This window comes from Drosophila mauritiana, unplaced genomic scaffold (genome assembly GCF_004382145.1).
Source record: "Drosophila mauritiana strain mau12 unplaced genomic scaffold, ASM438214v1 U_332, whole genome shotgun sequence".
Taxonomy (NCBI): domain Eukaryota; kingdom Metazoa; phylum Arthropoda; class Insecta; order Diptera; family Drosophilidae; genus Drosophila; species Drosophila mauritiana.
This window is the reverse complement of record NW_022881468.1, coordinates 11,670-31,420: the sequence shown is the minus strand read 5'-3', so window position 1 is coordinate 31,420 and position 19,751 is coordinate 11,670. Positions and strand designations below refer to the sequence as shown.

Sequence of the window (19,751 nt, the reverse complement as noted above, 5' to 3'; positions counted from 1 at the left end):
TTTGGCAACTTGATATAATTCTTTAAAGTCTTTATATCAAAAATTATATGATAGGGACAATATCATATGCGTCACTAAATTGATGACGAGGTGTTTGGCAACTTGACACAATTCATTAAAGTCTTTATATTAATTATATGATAGGGACAATATCATATGCGTCACTAAATTGATGACGAGGTATTTGGCAACTTGATACAATTCTTTAAAGTTTTTATATCAAAAATTATATGATAGGGACAATATCATATGCGTCACTAAATTGATGACGAGGTGTTTGGCAACTTGACACAATTCATTAAAGTCTTTATATTAATTATATGATAGGGACAATATCATATGCGTCACTAAATTGATGACGAGGTATTTGGCAACGTGATAGAATTCTTTAAAGTCTTTATATCAAAAATTATACGATAGGGACAATATCATATGCGTCACTAAATTGATGACGAGGTATTTGGCAACTTGATATAATTCTTTAAAGTCTTTATATCAAAAATTATATGATAGGGACAATATCATATGCGTCACTAAATTGATGACGAGGTGTTTGTTTGGCTACAGGAAAAATCATTTATTTATCGAATCATCAAGCAAAGGATAAGCTTCAGTGGATCGCAGTATGGCAGCTGCTCAACCACTTACAACACCTTGCCTGTTACAAAAGTCGTTTACAATTGATTCTAGGCTTTGTCATTGTATTAAATAATGCTTTTATATGTAACTAGCGCGGCATCAGGTGATCGAAGATCCTCCTAATTTACTATGTTACAAATTACATTGGCATCACATCCATTGTCGTTTATAAAATAAATTATAAACTTTAAATGGTTTAGAAGCCATACAATGCAAATTGCCCCTTATTTATCATTGCAGTCCAGCACGGATACGACCTTAGAGGCGTTCAGGCATAATCCAACGGACGTAGCGTCATACCACTGTTCGCTCGAACAAGTATTGTGCCATTGGTCCGTACCTGCGGTTCCTCTCGTACTACGCAGGAATGCTGTCGCAACAACGTTTTGTCATTAGTAGGGTAAAACTAACCTGTCTCACGACGGTCTAAACCCAGCTCACGTTCCCTTGCATGGGTGAACAATCCAACGCTTGGTGAATTTTGCTTCACAATGATAGGAAGAGCCGACATCGAAGGATCAAAAAGCGACGTCGCTATGAACGCTTGGCCGCCACAAGCCAGTTATCCCTATGGTAACTTTTCTGACACCTCTTGTTAAAAACTCTTTAAACCAAAAGGATCGATAGGCCGAGCTTTTGCTGTCCCTGTGTGTACTGAACACCGAGATCAAGTCAGCATTTGCCCTTTTGCTCTATGTGTGGTTTCTGTCCGCACTGAGCTGGCCTTGGGACACCTCCGTTATTATTTGAGAGATGTACCGCCCCAGTCAAACTCCCTACCTGGCAATGTCCTTGAATTGGATCATACCTGAGTAATTGGAGTTATACCAAATTTTCAAATCAAAAATACATAAATGCATCGTTTTATTAAAGAATTTGTTTGCGATTATATAACAAACTCGTGATACTTTGATCAAGAAGCTTGCATCAAAACCCAATACCATAAGATATAATAAATATATCCGTATAATGGCTAGGAAATGATACACGTTCCATTTAATCAAGTAAGTAAGGAAACAATAAGAGTAGTGGTATTTCATTGACGATACCAAACCGAGGTCTAATATCTCCCACTTATTCTACACCTCTTATGTCTCCTTACACTGCCAGATTAGAGTCAAGCTCAAAAGGGTCTTCTTTCCCCGCTAATTATTCCAAGCCCGTTCCCTTGGCTGTGGTTTCGCTAGATAGTAGATAGGGACAACGACGACTTTTCAGATCTCTCCGAACTTGTTTTACGTGGCGTGTTCCACACTGAAGGGATTACAACCACGACACCCTGAACACCCACAAGTGGTGCATGTATCAACATGGTGTATGTGTCTGGATACGCCAGACAAGCGTCCCGGACTAGAAGCTATAGCTATGTACATAGCGACCACCCCGGTAGCAATTCGAGTACTTGCTTGCCGGGCAAGCACTCCCCCTTGCTGAGGAGCGAGATCTACCTAAAATCTCTACTGATCTCTGGGTCACAGCACCCGAGTTTTGCGCAACTAGCACCGTAACTCAAACGTCGAACACGAAGGCTCTACCCGCGATATGGGTACCAACCACAGCCACCACGATACTCCCACCAGGGGGCCTACCTCAATGTGCAGTCTTGGATAGCTGCACAACCCGTGGTACCGAAAGAGAGGCTCGGTGGGCCTCCTCCTTTTGCTCCGACAAGCAGGGTTAGAGGGACCTATGGCTATATTAGTCGCCTCTTACGACAAGCAATAGCGGACTGTGGAAGTATTCTCGCCCGCTAACCACACGGCGAAGTTGTTGGGCTAAACACCCCTCCTCCTACGGAACACTTCGTCCGCAAACACTGCCAGCCGTTGAGTCCTCTGTTGATCTTCCAGGATTCTATCGAAGGTCCAGCATTCGCCAAGGCGCTGCACTCCAAGTCCATCGAGGTTCCGCAAATCTGCATATAGGGGGCAAGCGCACAATATGTGCATCCAGTCCTCATATGGATCTCCACAAGCGCAAGCAGTGGTATCGCTGAGGGCTCTCCCTTGCAAAAATGCGTTAAACGACCCGTGACCTGTCAGCAGGTAAGACGTCCTCATCGAGAATCCAAATCTTGGATCCCGATAGGCGAGAGTGACATATGGGATGAATTTATGCGTCACCCGTCCTGGTTCGCTGTCATCATCCCATCTGTTCTGCCAACTCTGCAGTAAGCACTCTTCTAGGCGAGTCTTCCTCTGCTTCCAGCTTAGACACGTAGTGTCCTCGTCATATAGCCAGTCGTTCTCCTCCAGCGGGTATCCACGCTTCAGCTTGTATTTGACCGCTAAAAACTTAGCAGCCAAGTCAAGCGGGGGAGCTCCACCAAGTACCTGCAGTGCCACTGTGGACACTGTTCGGCATACCGAAAGGCATCCAAGCAGGATTAGCCTCTGGCAGGAGGCTAGTCGTCTCCGGGCGGCTACTTGCTCGGCGGTGTCATACCATACCGGGGCACCAAACAGCACACAAGGTGCCATGAGTCCGTCATATATGGTCCGCCTGGCTCGAGGACTGAAGCCCCAGTCGGCTCGAAGCACACGCGCCAATGCTCCAACGACTCCGGTCATCCGCTGGCGAAGCGAAGCTATGTGCGTGAGGAATTTCATTCCTTCACTGACCGTGATGCCAAGGTACCGACAGCTACGCACATACGGAAGGTTCGCTCCAGCAAACCTCACCGTAGGCGCACGTCTCAAGGCACCTTTTAGCAGCATTATTACCGTCTTGCTGGTCGAGACGGCAACGCCAACTTCCGCTCCCCACGCTTCTACGATGGACATCAGCTGTGCTCCTTTTTCCTCTAGCATAGCTCGGGAATTTCCCTCGACGAGAAGCAGCAAGTCATCCGCGTATGCACTCAGCTGGCAATACGGCTGGAGACGCTGAAGCAGTACATCCATCAGAATGTCCCAGATAAATGGGCCACTGATTGACCCCTGCGGGCAGCCTCTAGTTACCGGTACTTCCACAGTACCGGAACTGCTTCGGATCACTGCTCTTCGGCCGGAGAAAAAGCTCTGCCACAAGCCCATCTCCCGGCATCCCAAGTCTGCTAGTCGGCGGAGTGCAGCACTCCATTCGACGTTGTCGAATGCTCCTTTGAAGTCCACGAATGTGCCGAGCACGTATTGCGCCGGGCTGGCACAAACACTGCTCTTCACGTGTCTCCAAGCATCCTCCACACATCGTCCTTGGCGAAATCCAAACTGCCATCTGCAGCCTTCCGGAAGAACTTCTCTCACACGATTCACCATGATGGCCTCGAGCAAGTAGATAGGGACAGTAGGAATCTCGTTAATCCATTCATGCGCGTCACTAATTAGATGACGAGGCATTTGGCTATTTTTTTTTTTTTTTTTTTTTTTTTTTTTTGATCGCGGAGGTATGGAAATCTATCGAAAGATACTAGGTCTGTCAACACTTCAGTTTCCTAGCATGCACGATTCATTGCTGAACCGAAGTTCCGCAACGCCTACGTACTAAAACCATCCTCATAGCCATTTATATATTACCATTATTTGCGATGTTTATGCCTTTATTGATGTTATGCCAAGACAGCAAGCAAATGTTTTGAACCAAACGTTTTAGCTAAGTCCAATCTCGGGAAAACCCGCTCAGGTACATGAACTGTTTAAAACAACCGAGACTGCCTCTCATAACCTGGACGCTAATGATATGACTATCATATTTGCTGAGGAGACCCTTCGCTATCAATCTTTTAACGGATTGACCACTCCAGATCCCCCTCCAGTTCAGAGTGGCAGAATGAAATTCAATGTCACCTGCGGCTTCGAATCTGCGACGCAATTCAGTTCGTATGTCCGGTCTGTCGTATCTATTGATTTTGCGCTGGTGCGCATCATCCATAGAGTGTCCGTCTGTCACAATTTGTATGTCGATCACATCAATGTGATTTTGTCGTAGTGCCACCAGGTCCGGTTTATTAAGGCCGGATTCGCACTGCAGACTTGGTTCAACAATGACCGCGCAGCCTCTCTCCTCAAGTCCCCGCTTGATTCGATTTACTACGCAGTTGTGTCTAGCTACGCGCCTCCCATGCGATCGGTAACATTTTTGCATTATATGGTTTGTTGTTTCGGGAGCGTCACATCCTGCACGACACTGTCGTTCCAATTCGTGCCTTCCCCTTGTAGTACGAGACTTCGTGGGTAGGGCATTTATCCGCAGACGAATACCGTCTATATATTCCTTTCCTGTTAGTAAACGCGTGGGTTGATTAACCCACCCGTGTTGCGGTCCCCAATGGCCCGCTTCACGGAGTCCGCTGCCATCAACTGAGAGGTACAATTTGTTCGCCCAATATTTTTCTATTGCCGGACGCGATAACAATTCATGTTGTTCTGCAAATAATCTATCTCGGGCCCGTTGTTTTTCGGCTTCGAGGAAAGAGCTGGCTACCTCGTTTTGCGTGAGGTGAGGCCATTTAATATTACTCAAACGTCTTAGCCTTAACATTGGAGCTACCCATCTAAGTGATGGAATTCCGAGACCTCCACTTTTTGGGGGTGCGTGAATGAATGCTATCGGCACATCCAGCGGAAGATTTAGCCATCTTCGCACATAGTATCGTATTAGTTTGTCAGTTTTTCGTAGGACGCCTATCGCCACACTCCCAAGGGCTAACTTGTGATAGAGCTGTGGGATAAGGACAGTCCTTAGGGCGAACATCCTCTGTTGTGGTTTGAGGGGGGCCTTTGTCAATCTTTGTAGCTTTGGACCAATGTCCTCGGCCGGATTGCATCGAACCCTCCCAGTTGCAGTGAAGTTGATGCCTAAGTACTTCCACTCGTCCGTTCGCTTCAATGATGGAATCTCTCTTGAGCCTACGTAAAAGCTCTGTGCCTCTAGCACGGTACACTTCTGTTTCGGCTGGCCCTTAATGCCAACGGTAAAACATTTGTCGGCATTAAGTTTGAGGCCGACGAGAGATAGAAAATCCAACGTTCTGTCCAACAATACTTGAAGTCCCATTCGAGTTTCAGCAAATAGTACCAAATCATCTGCAAACGCGGCCGCGTTAGTAATGGCATTTCCGACTCTAGCACCAATTTCGCTGGGTAGGTTTCTAAGTAACCTGTCCATTACCAAGTTAAATAGAATAGGAGACAAAGGGTCACCCTGCTTCACTCCTCTAGCAGGGACGAATTCCTCTGAACTCCAACCGTCCCCATTGAGACTGGTACCGCCACCCTCGTACGTATTCTGTACGTAGTCAACGAAGCCCTTTGGCGCACCATAAGCACGTAAGGTGTCATATATAGATGCATGCGATAGAGAATCGAATGCCTTGCTTACATCTAAATTTGCGATGTAGCAAGATCTAAAGTGCTTATGGCTATGCCTCAAGACTAAGTCAACTATCGTCGCATTATCGGCACATCCGTCGGTAGGTAAGAAGCCCCGCTGGCGCGGGTCCCAATTGATTGATGAGTTCAACCGGGTTGCCAATATTGCATTTAGCTGTCTTACCAGGACTGAAGGCACCGATATTGGACGAAAGTCTTGCGGTCGCTTCGCCGTCACCGTCTTCGGGATGAAGACAGTTCTGGCCAGTCGGATAGAGTGTGGTAGATTGCCGCACCATAGAATTAGGTTCATTATTCGTAGCATAATACCTGACGGCACCTCCCTGGCTGTTTTTGGAGTTATCCCGTCAGGCCCCGGAGATGAAGATAATGAGATTCTTGATGCCCTAAGGTCATGCTCCGTAATAGCAGACCAAACCCTCTCAAGCGAGTGATCCATTTGTATCACTTCTCCACTGCAAGAGCTTGGGCTAGGCTGAGTCATTACTTCTCTCCAGTAGGGAACCATTACTTCTTGGCTTGGCATTACCGACTCATCAGTTCCATTTAGCAAGGACTTAATGCATCTTCCTTTATGCTTATCCCAGTTGCGCTGGGTGACAGCATACTGTTGCCTTCTGCTTTCTCTCCTATTTCGAGGTCTCCGAGGAGGTCTCGTCAGCGTGTGTCGTACACCCTGTGCCGGAAAAATTCCTAGGAGATATAGCGATAAGCATTGGAGAGTGGTTTCCTTTCCCTCGAGCTCTGCCCTGTCAATGATCGTTTGTAGCTCTTGGGCTCTCCATTTGGAATGGCATTCTACGGGGCTATACCCACGCAGTGTCCGCAAAATTTCCCTGTTCGACTGTTCGAAGGGAGTGATTGGAGTTGTTTCTGATGTTGTTACTTGGTGGTTTTGCTCACTTCTACTAGGGCGGCGCCTTATGGTTAGATTAGCAACTTCCGGGACGCGAGCTGATTGCCCTCTTATCTGCTCTATTTTCTCCTTATAATCGCCCCTCTGTCTTAGCTTTTTGATGGCTTCGACGCTGCGGTTTGCAAAATACACCGCTAGTTGCTTGTTTATGTGTTTATGTCCATTTGCTGTGAGCTCAACCTCCTTTCTCGCCATCATCCACTTCTCTTCCTCACTCCACCTTGCCTTTATCTCGACACGTCGACGTTCTTCATCAAGTTCGTCTGGGTGCCGAGATCGCATGTGAACACCGAGTCCTCTCTTGCTGTTAAAGGACCGGCCACATACTGTGCAGGGAACCCTAGATAGAGTAGCCGCTGCGTTTGGTTCATATTGGTCCTCCGGGAAGGTGTCCACGGAGGGTCGGGTCGTCATCAGATTGTGTAAATTCATCCGAGGCTCGTTATTTCTATTTGTAGTTCCAATATGAATAAATTTCCTCTGGGGAACCAACCCATCGGAAAAGTTTTGCCGCTCAAATTAGCTGCTAAACAAGTTTAGCATTACCGGGGACCACCACGAGGAGGTTTTGAGTCGACTTGAGTAAAGGAGAGACTTGTGAGTTACAGAGTAAAATTCCCCTTCCGCACACCATATGATATGACTTACGAATTACAGAAAAATACTCCCCCTCTGCTCGCAATTACCCCAGATCCCCGGACACTCTATGGATGATGCGCACCAGCGCAAAATCAATAGATACGACAGACCGGACATACGAACTGAATTGCGTCGCAGATTCGAAGCCGCAGGTGACATTGAATTTCATTCTGCCACTCTGAACTGGAGGGGGATCTGGAGTGGTCAATCCGTTAAAAGATTGATAGCGAAGGGTCTCCTCAGCAAATATGATAGTCATATCATTAGCGTCCAGGTTATGAGAGGCAGTCTCGGTTGTTTTAAACAGTTCATGTACCTGAGCGGGTTTTCCCGAGATTGGACTTAGCTAAAACGTTTGGTTCAAAACATTTGCTTGCTGTCTTGGCATAACATCAATAAAGGCATAAACATCGCAAATAATGGTAATATATAAATGGCTATGAGGATGGTTTTAGTACGTAGGCGTTGCGGAACTTCGGTTCAGCAATGAATCGTGCATGCTAGGAAACTGAAGTGTTGACAGACCTAGTATCTTTCGATAGATTTCCATACCTCCGCGATCAAAAAAAAAAAAAAAAAAAAAAAAAAAATAGCCAAATGCCTCGTCATCTAATTAGTGACGCGCATGAATGGATTAACGAGATTCCTACTGTCCCTATCTACTATCTAGCGAAACCACAGCCAAGGGAACGGGCTTGGAATAATTAGCGGGGAAAGAAGACCCTTTTGAGCTTGACTCTAATCTGGCAGTGTAAGGAGACATAAGAGGTGTAGAATAAGTGGGAGATATTAGACCTCGGTTTGGTATCGTCAATGAAATACCACTACTCTTATTGTTTCCTTACTTACTTGATTAAATGGAACGTGTATCATTTCCTAGCCATTATACGGATATATTTATTATATCTTATGGTATTGGGTTTTGATGCAAGCTTCTTGATCAAAGTATCACGAGTTTGTTATATAATCGCAAACAAATTCTTTAATAAAACGATGCATTTATGTATTTTTGATTTGAAAATTTGGTATAACTCCAATTACTCAGGTATGATCCAATTCAAGGACATTGCCAGGTAGGGAGTTTGACTGGGGCGGTACATCTCTCAAATAATAACGGAGGTGTCCCAAGGCCAGCTCAGTGCGGACAGAAACCACACATAGAGCAAAAGGGCAAATGCTGACTTGATCTCGGTGTTCAGTACACACAGGGACAGCAAAAGCTCGGCCTATCGATCCTTTTGGTTTAAAGAGTTTTTAACAAGAGGTGTCAGAAAAGTTACCATAGGGATAACTGGCTTGTGGCGGCCAAGCGTTCATAGCGACGTCGCTTTTTGATCCTTCGATGTCGGCTCTTCCTATCATTGTGAAGCAAAATTCACCAAGCGTTGGATTGTTCACCCATGCAAGGGAACGTGAGCTGGGTTTAGACCGTCGTGAGACAGGTTAGTTTTACCCTACTAATGACAAAACGTTGTTGCGACAGCATTCCTGCGTAGTACGAGAGGAACCGCAGGTACGGACCAATGGCACAATACTTGTTCGAGCGAACAGTGGTATGACGCTACGTCCGTTGGATTATGCCTGAACGCCTCTAAGGTCGTATCCGTGCTGGACTGCAATGATAAATAAGGGGCAATTTGCATTGTATGGCTTCTAAACCATTTAAAGTTTATAATTTATTTTATAAACGACAATGGATGTGATGCCAATGTAATTTGTAACATAGTAAATTAGGAGGATCTTCGATCACCTGATGCCGCGCTAGTTACATATAAAAGCATTATTTAATACAATGACAAAGCCTAGAATCAATTGTAAACGACTTTTGTAACAGGCAAGGTGTTGTAAGTGGTTGAGCAGCTGCCATACTGCGATCCACTGAAGCTTATCCTTTGCTTGATGATTCGATAAATAAATGATTTTTCCTGTAGCCAAACAAACACCTCGTCATCAATTTAGTGACGCATATGATATTGTCCCTATCATATAATTTTTGATATAAAGACTTTAAAGAATTATATCAAGTTGCCAAATACCTCGTCATCAATTTAGTGACGCATATGATATTGTCCCTATCGTATAATTTTTGATATAAAGACTTTAAAGAATTCTATCACGTTGCCAAATACCTCGTCATCAATTTAGTGACGCATATGATATTGTCCCTATCATATAATTAATATAAAGACTTTAATGAATTGTGTCAAGTTGCCAAACACCTCGTCATCAATTTAGTGACGCATATGATATTGTCCCTATCATATAATTTTTGATATAAAGACTTTAAAGAATTATATCAAGTTGCCAAATACCTCGTCATCAATTTAGTGACGCATATGATATTGTCCCTATCATATAATTAATATAAAGACTTTAATGAATTGTGTCAAGTTGCCAAACACCTCGTCATCAATTTAGTGACGCATATGATATTGTCCCTATCATATAATTTTTGATATAAAAACTTTAAAGAATTGTATCAAGTTGCCAAATACCTCGTCATCAATTTAGTGACGCATATGATATTGTCCCTATCATATAATTAATATAAAGACTTTAATGAATTGTGTCAAGTTGCCAAACACCTCGTCATCAATTTAGTGACGCATATGATATTGTCCCTATCATATAATTTTTGATATAAAGACTTTAAAGAATTATATCAAGTTGCCAAATACCTCGTCATCAATTTAGTGACGCATATGATATTGTCTCTATCATATAATTAATATAAAGACTTTAATGAATTGTGTCAAGTTGCCAAACACCTCGTCATCAATTTAGTGACGCATATGATATTGTCCCTATCATATAATTTTTGATATAAAAACTTTAAAGAATTGTATCAAGTTGCCAAATACCTCGTCATCAATTTAGTGACGCATATGATATTGTCCCTATCATATAATTAATATAAAGACTTTAATGAATTGTGTCAAGTTGCCAAACACCTCGTCATCAATTTAGTGACGCATATGATATTGTCCCTATCATATAATTTTTGATATAAAAACTTTAAAGAATTGTATCAAGTTGCCAAATACCTCGTCATCAATTTAGTGACGCATATGATATTGTCCCTATCATATAATTAATATAAAGACTTTAATGAATTGTGTCAAGTTGCCAAACACCTCGTCATCAATTTAGTGACGCATATGATATTGTCCCTATCATATAATATTTGATATAAAGACTTTAAAGAATTATATCAAGTTGCCAAATACCTCGTCATCAATTTAGTGACGCATATGATATTGTCTCTATCATATAATTAATATAAAGACTTTAATGAATTGTGTCAAGTTGCCAAACACCTCGTCATCAATTTAGTGACGCATATGATATTGTCCCTATCATATAATTTTTGATATAAAGACTTTAAAGAATTCTATCAAGTTGCCAAATACCTCGTCATCAATTTAGTGACGCATATGATATTGTCTCTATCATATAATTAATATAAAGACTTTAATGATTTGTGTCACGTTGCCAAACACCTCGTCATCAATTTAGTGACGCATATGATATTGTCCCTATCATATAATTAATATAAAGACTTTTTAAAGAATTGTATCAAGTTGCCAAACACCTCGTCATCAACTACTATATTATGGTTGCGCCGACCTCTCATATTGTATTCTCTTATGTCTTCATAGGATTTTGGCAATTATACGAGTAAATTAAATAATATACATATGAAAATGATTAATTATTATATGTATAAGGGAAAAAATGCTGAAATATTCCCATATTATCTTAGTATTATAGAGGAAAGACCGTTGCCGACCTCTGATATTGTTCAAAACTTATGTATTTATATGATTTTGGCAATTATATGAGTAAATTAAATAATATACATATAAAATGATTAAATATTATATGTATAAATGTATAAAGGAAAAAATGATGAAATATTCCCACATTATCTTAGTATTATAGAGGAAAGACCGTTGCTGACCTCTGATATTGTTCAAAACTTATGTATTTATATGATTTTGGCAATAATATGAGTAAATTAAATAATATACATATGAAAATGATTAATTATTATATGTATAAATGTATAAGGGAAAAAATGCTGAAAATATTCCCATATTATCTTAGTATTATAGAGGAAAGACCGTTGCTGACCTCTGATATTGTTCAAAACTTATGTATTTATATGATTTTGGCAATTATATGAGTAAATTAAATAATATACATATGAAAATTATTAATTATTATATGTATAGGGGAAAAAATGCTGAAATATTCCCACATTCTCTTAGTATTATAGAGAAAAGCCATTATAGTGAGAGGGTATAGTAGTGTAAACGACCGGAATTACGACAGAGGGTTCAAAAACTACTATAGGTAGGCAGTGGTTGCCGACCTCTCATATTGTTCAAAACTTATGTATTCATATGATTTTGGCAATTATATGAGTAAATTAAATAATATACATATGAAAATTATTAATTATTATATGTATAGGGGAAAAAATGCTGAAATATTCCCACATTCTCTTAGTATTATAGAGAAAAGCCATTATAGTGAGAGGGTATAGTAGTGTAAACGACCGGAATTACGACAGAGGGTTCAAAAACTACTATAGGTAGGCAGTGGTTGCCGACCTCTCATATTGTTCAAAACTTATGTATTCATATGATTTTGGCAATTATATGAGTAAATTAAATAATATACATATGAAAATTATTAATTATTATATGTATAAGGGAAAAAATGCTGAAAATATCCCACATTCTCTTAGTATAATAGAGAAAAGCCATTATAGTGAGAGGGTATAGTAGTGTAAACGACCGGAATTACGACAGAGGGTTCAAAAACTACTATAGGTAGGCAGTGGTTGCCGACCTCTCATATTGTTCAAAACTTATGTATTCATATGATTTTGGCAATAATATGAGTAAATTAAATAATATACATATGAAAATGATTAATTATTATATGTATAAGGGAAAAAATTCTGAAAATATCCCACATTCTCTTAGTATTATAGAGAAAAGCCATTATAGTGAGAGGGTATAGTAGTGTAAACGACCGGAATTACGACAGAGGGTTCAAAAACTACTATAGGTAGGCAGTGGTTGCCGACCTCTCATATTGTTCAAAACTTATGTATTCATATGATTTTGGCAATAATATGAGTAAATTAAATAATATACATATGAAAATGATTAATTATTATATGTATAAGGGAAAAAATGCTGAAAATATCCCACATTCTCTTAGTATTATAGAGAAAAGCCATTATAGTGAGAGGGTATAGTAGTGTAAACGACCGGAATTACGACAGAGGGTTCAAAAACTACTATAGGTAGGCAGTGGTTGCCGACCTCTCATATTGTTCAAAACTTATGTATTCATATGATTTTGGCAATAATATGAGTAAATTAAATAATATACATATGAAAATGATTAATTATTATATGTATAAGGGAAAAAATGCTGAAAATATCCCACATTCTCTTAGTATTATAGAGAAAAGCCATTATAGTGAGAGGGTATAGTAGTGTAAACGACCGGAATTACGACAGAGGGTTCAAAAACTACTATAGGTAGGCAGTGGTTGCCGACCTCTCATATTGTTCAAAACTTATGTATTCATATGATTTTGGCAATAATATGAGTAAATTAAATAATATACATATGAAAATGATTAATTATTATATGTATAAGGGAAAAAATAATCATATTATATATGAATAATGGAAAAAAAATGAAATGTTCCTATAATCTCTTAATATATAAGAGAATAGCCCGTATGTTGGGTGGCAAACGGAATTGAAAATACCCGCTTTGAGGACAGCGGGTTCAAAAACTACTATAGGTAGGCAGTGGTTGCCGACCTCCCGCATTATTCGAAATATTTATTTCGGATTATGTTTATATTGGTTACATACAATAAAGTATATTATTATCCGTACAAATTTGTTTCTCAGTTCTATAGAACACGGGACTTGGCTCCGCGGATAATAGGAATATACGCTTTATAGATAATATCGTTGAAACAAAAGTCAAGTTTCTATTATATATAGAATAACAAATCGTTTCCATATATTATCGTTAATTTTTGGAGGCAGGCAAATATTAATTTATTACCTGCCGTATAGTTGGATTATTATATCGTTACGGTATAATACAAATATGGATTCTTATGAAAGAAATATAAAATTATATATTAAATGTGGAAATATTATCATATGCGCTTGGTTTTATGTTATATATTACCAGAGATATATATGAAAAGAGATAAATTTTAAATTTATCTTCAAAATGCAAATGATTTAACTTAATATTTATATTGGTTAAACAAAAATTGTACATGTGTGGATACAATAATTATGTATGTTGGAAATAAAATGATATTTTATAATGAAATATGTATGTATAAAAAGATAAAATTATAGAAATATATATATTACAATAATTAGATGAAATTCTTGTTATATTGGTAAAACAAGTATAAATTAAAAATGAAAATATGGATTACGAATGCTATATAAAAATGGCCGTAATCGAATGGATTTTTTTACTTATATATTTAAAATTTTACCCAAAGGCGAAATATTGAATTTTATTCAATATAATAAAAATCATGGAATTATATAAAGTGAAAAATCTATATATCTATATATCTATTATATTGCTTATTTCGATTCAAAATATATGAATGGAATATGAAGGAAAAACATTATTCTGGTTGATCCTGCCAGTAGTTATATGCTTGTCTCAAAGATTAAGCCATGCATGTCTAAGTACACACGAATTAAAAGTGAAACCGCAAAAGGCTCATTATATCAGTTATGGTTCCTTAGATCGTTAACAGTTACTTGGATAACTGTGGTAATTCTAGAGCTAATACATGCAATTAAAACATGAACCTTATGGGACATGTGCTTTTATTAGGCTAAAACCAAGCGATCGCAAGATCGTTATATTGGTTGAACTCTAGATAACATGCAGATCGTATGGTCTTGTACCGACGACAGATCTTTCAAATGTCTGCCCTATCAACTTTTGATGGTAGTATCTAGGACTACCATGGTTGCAACGGGTAACGGGGAATCAGGGTTCGATTCCGGAGAGGGAGCCTGAGAAACGGCTACCACATCTAAGGAAGGCAGCAGGCGCGTAAATTACCCACTCCCAGCTCGGGGAGGTAGTGACGAAAAATAACAATACAGGACTCATATCCGAGGCCCTGTAATTGGAATGAGTACACTTTAAATCCTTTAACAAGGACCAATTGGAGGGCAAGTCTGGTGCCAGCAGCCGCGGTAATTCCAGCTCCAATAGCGTATATTAAAGTTGTTGCGGTTAAAACGTTCGTAGTTGAACTTGTGCTTCATACGGGTAGTACAACTTACAATTGTGGTTAGTACTATACCTTTATGTATGTAAGCGTATTACCGGTGGAGTTCTTATATGTGATTAAATACTTGTATTTTTTCATATGTTCCTCCTATTTAAAAACCTGCACTAGTGCTCTTAAACGAGTGTTATTGTGGGCCGGTACTATTACTTTGAACAAATTAGAGTGCTTAAAGCAGGCTTCAAATGCCTGAATATTCTGTGCATGGGATAATGAAATAAGACCTCTGTTCTGCTTTCATTGGTTTTCAGATCAAGAGGTAATGATTAATAGAAGCAGTTTGGGGGCATTAGTATTACGACGCGAGAGGTGAAATTCTTGGACCGTCGTAAGACTAACTTAAGCGAAAGCATTTGCCAAAGATGTTTTCATTAATCAAGAACGAAAGTTAGAGGTTCGAAGGCGATCAGATACCGCCCTAGTTCTAACCATAAACGATGCCAGCTAGCAATTGGGTGTAGCTACTTTTATGGCTCTCTCAGTCGCTTCCCGGGAAACCAAAGCTTTTGGGCTCCGGGGGAAGTATGGTTGCAAAGCTGAAACTTAAAGGAATTGACGGAAGGGCACCACCAGGAGTGGAGCCTGCGGCTTAATTTGACTCAACACGGGAAAACTTACCAGGTCCGAACATAAGTGTGTAAGACAGATTGATAGCTCTTTCTCGAATCTATGGGTGGTGGTGCATGGCCGTTCTTAGTTCGTGGAGTGATTTGTCTGGTTAATTCCGATAACGAACGAGACTCAAATATATTAAATAGATATCTTCAGGATTATGGTGCTGAAGCTTATGTAGCCTTCATTCATGGTGGCAGTAAAATGTTTATTGTGTTTGAATGTGTTTATGTAAGTGGAGCCGTACCTGTTGGTTTGTCCCATTATAAGGACACTAGCTTCTTAAATGGACAAATTGCGTCTAGCAATAATGAGATTGAGCAATAACAGGTCTGTGATGCCCTTAGATGTCCTGGGCTGCACGCGCGCTACAATGAAAGTATCAACGTGTATTTCCTAGACCGAGAGGTCCGGGTAAACCGCTGAACCACTTTCATGCTTGGGATTGTGAACTGAAACTGTTCACATGAACTTGGAATTCCCAGTAAGTGTGAGTCATTAACTCGCATTGATTACGTCCCTGCCCTTTGTACACACCGCCCGTCGCTACTACCGATTGAATTATTTAGTGAGGTCTCCGGACGTGATCACTGTGACGCCTTGCGTGTTACGGTTGTTTCGCAAAAGTTGACCGAACTTGATTATTTAGAGGAAGTAAAAGTCGTAACAAGGTTTCCGTAGGTGAACCTGCGGAAGGATCATTATTGTATAATATCCTTATCGTTAATAAACATTTGTTATAATACAAATAAATACAATTTACCAAAATAAAAATATTACAAAATGATTCCACGGAATCAAAAGTTAAAGTCAAAATAAAATGAAGATGGCTTTTATTTTATATGTGGGGCTTGGCAACCTCATAAAAAGACTTTAACATTATTAATGTTGTTGTGCGTATTTGTGGCAGTACCTACTACAACAATGGCGTTTCCTATAAAAACAAATTCTCGAAAATGGAAATCGAAGAAACTGAACAAAATTTGAAAGTAGAAGTCGAATTAAAATTAAAATAATTTTGAATGTGGTATTCAAAATAAGTGTGTGTGTATATGGACCATAATATACACGCGTTGCGAATATGTATTGTTCATCTATGTTATGAGCATACGTTGGCTAATGCAACAACCTAAAATATACAATGTTTGTACCTGTCATCCATCAGGTTAATGTTTTATATAAATTTTGCAGTATGTGTCACCCAAAATAGCAAACCATAACCAGATTTTTATGATACATAATGCTTATATGAAACTAAGACATATCGCAACATTTATTTTTAGGTATAAAAATAAATTTATTGAAGGAATTGATATATGCCAGTAAAATGGTGTATTTTTAATTTCTTTCAATAAAAACAATATTGATATTATATAAAAATGAATTATAAAACTCTAAGCGGTGGATCACTCGGCTCATGGGTCGATGAAGAACGCAGCAAACTGTGCGTCATCGTGTGAACTGCAGGACACATGAACATCGACATTTTGAACGCATATCGCAGTCCATGCTGTTATGTACTTTAATTAATTTTATAGTGCTGCTTGGACTACATATGGTTGAGGGTTGTAAGACTATGCTAATTAAGTTGTTTATAAATTTTTTATAAGCATATGGTATATTATTGGATTAAATAATGATTTTATTCATAATATTAAAAAAGAAATGAAAAACATTATCTCACATTTGAATGTGAAAAACGAAGAGAAATATTTTCTTTTTCAATCAAATAATACTGAGAAATGTCTAGCATAAAAATTGAAATATTTTTCATCTAGAATTGTCTCTTATTAATGATTCGGAAAAAGAAAAATCTTGGTTTTGTTATTATTCTTCGTTGGTTCGTTAAATGGATAAAAATAACTTTGCTTACAAGAACTATTGGAACTATTTATAACGAATTTAATTGATTGTTTTATCATTTATATATAAAGAATTTATGGCAAAAAATAGTTATATATACAACCTCAACTCATATGGGACTACCCCCTGAATTTAAGCATATTAATTAGGGGAGGAAAAGAAACTAACAAGGATTTTCTTAGTAGCGGCGAGCGAAAAGAAAACAGTTCAGCACTAAGTCACTTTGTCTATATGGCAAATGTGAGATGCAGTGTATGGAGCGTCAATATTCTAGTATGAGAAATTAATGATTTAAGTCCTTCTTAAATGAGGCCATTTACCCATAGAGGGTGCCAGGCCGTATAACGTTAATGATTACTAGATGATGTTTCCAAAGAGTCGTGTTGCTTGATAGTGCAGCACTAAGTGGGTGGTAAACTCCATCTAAAACTAAATATAACCATGAGACCGATAGTAAACAAGTACCGTGAGGGAAAGTTGAAAAGAACTCTGAATAGAGAGTTAAACAGTACGTGAAACTGCTTAGAGGTTAAGCCCGATGAACCTGAATATCCGTTATGGAAAATTCATCATTAAAATTGTAATATTTAAATAATATTATTAAGAATAATGTGCATTTTTTCCATATAAGGACATTGTAATCTATTAGCATATCCCAAATTTATCATAAAATATAACTTATAGTTTATTCCAATTAAATTGCTTGCATTTTAACACAGAATAAATGTTATTAATTTGATAAAGTGCTGATAGATTTATATTATTACAGAGCGTTAATTTTTCGGAATTATATAATGGCATAATTATCATTGATTTTTGTGTTTATTATATGCTCTTGTATGATTAACAATGCGAAAGATTCAGGATACCTTCGGGACCCGTCTTGAAACACGGACCAAGGAGTCTAACATATGTGCAAGTTATTGGGATGTAAACCTAATAGCGTAATTAACTTGACTAATAATGGGATTAGTTTTTTAGCTATTTATAGCTAATTAACACAATCCCGGGGCGTTCTATATAGTTATGTATAATGTATATTTATATTATTTATGCCTCTAACTGGAACGTACCTTGAGCATATATGCTGTGACCCGAAAGATGGTGAACTATACTTGATCAGGTTGAAGTCAGGGGAAACCCTGATGGAAGACCGAAACAGTTCTGACGTGCAAATCGATTGTCAGAATTGAGTATAGGGGCGAAAGACCAATCGAACCATCTAGTAGCTGGTTCCTTCCGAAGTTTCCCTCAGGATAGCTGGTGCATTTTAATATTATATAAAATAATCTTATCTGGTAAAGCGAATGATTAGAGGCCTTAGGGTCGAAACGATCTTAACCTATTCTCAAACTTTAAATGGGTAAGAACCTTAACTTTCTTGATATGAAGTTCAAGGTTATGATATAATGTGCCCAGTGGGCCACTTTTGGTAAGCAGAACTGGCGCTGTGGGATGAACCAAACGTAATGTTACGGTGCCCAAATTAACAACTCATGCAGATACCATGAAAGGCGTTGGTTGCTTAAAACAGCAGGACGGTGATCATGGAAGTCGAAATCCGCTAAGGAGTGTGTAACAACTCACCTGCCGAAGCAACTAGCCCTTAAAATGGATGGCGCTTAAGTTGTATACCTATACATTACCGCTAAAGTAGATGATTTATATTACTTGTGATATAAATTTTGAAACTTTAGTGAGTAGGAAGGTACAATGGTATGCGTAGAAGTGTTTGGCGTAAGCCTGCATGGAGCTGCCATTGGTACAGATCTTGGTGGTAGTAGCAAATAATCGAATGAGACCTTGGAGGACTGAAGTGGAGAAGGGTTTCGTGTGAACAGTGGTTGATCACGAGTTAGTCGGTCCTAAGTTCAAGGCGAAAGCCGAAAATTTTCAAGTAAAACAAAAATGCCTAACTATATAAACAAAGCGAATATAATACACTTGAATAATTTTGAACGAAAGGGAATACGGTTCCAATTCCGTAACCTGTTGAGTATCCGTTTGTTATTAAATATGGGCCTCGTGCTCATCCTGGCAACAGGAACGACCATAAAGAAGCCGTCGAGAGATATCGGAAGAGTTTTCTTTTCTGTTTTATAGCCGTACTACCATGGAAGTCTTTCGCAGAGAGATATGGTAGATGGGCTAGAAGAGCATGACATATACTGTTGTGTCGATATTTTCTCCTCGGACCTTGAAAATTTATGGTGGGGACACGCAAACTTCTCAACAGGCCGTACCAATATCCGCAGCTGGTCTCCAAGGTGAAGAGTCTCTAGTCGATAGAATAATGTAGGTAAGGGAAGTCGGCAAATTAGATCCGTAACTTCGGGATAAGGATTGGCTCTGAAGATTGAGATAGTCGGGCTTG

At 39.1% G+C, this 19,751-nt stretch overlaps 2 non-coding genes across 2 annotated transcripts; both read left to right on the top strand.

Moving 5' to 3' along the window:
- The first annotated feature begins 14,223 nt into the window (after positions 1–14,223).
- Positions 14,224–16,218, top strand: LOC117149786. Its single transcript, XR_004460516.1, has one exon. It is a non-coding gene; the product is annotated as a small subunit ribosomal RNA (ribosomal RNA).
- Positions 16,219–16,904: 686 nt separating this feature from the next.
- Positions 16,905–17,083, top strand: LOC117149793. The gene has a single exon (XR_004460519.1). It is a non-coding gene; the product is annotated as a 5.8S ribosomal RNA (ribosomal RNA).
- Positions 17,084–19,751: the final 2,668 nt, after the last annotated feature.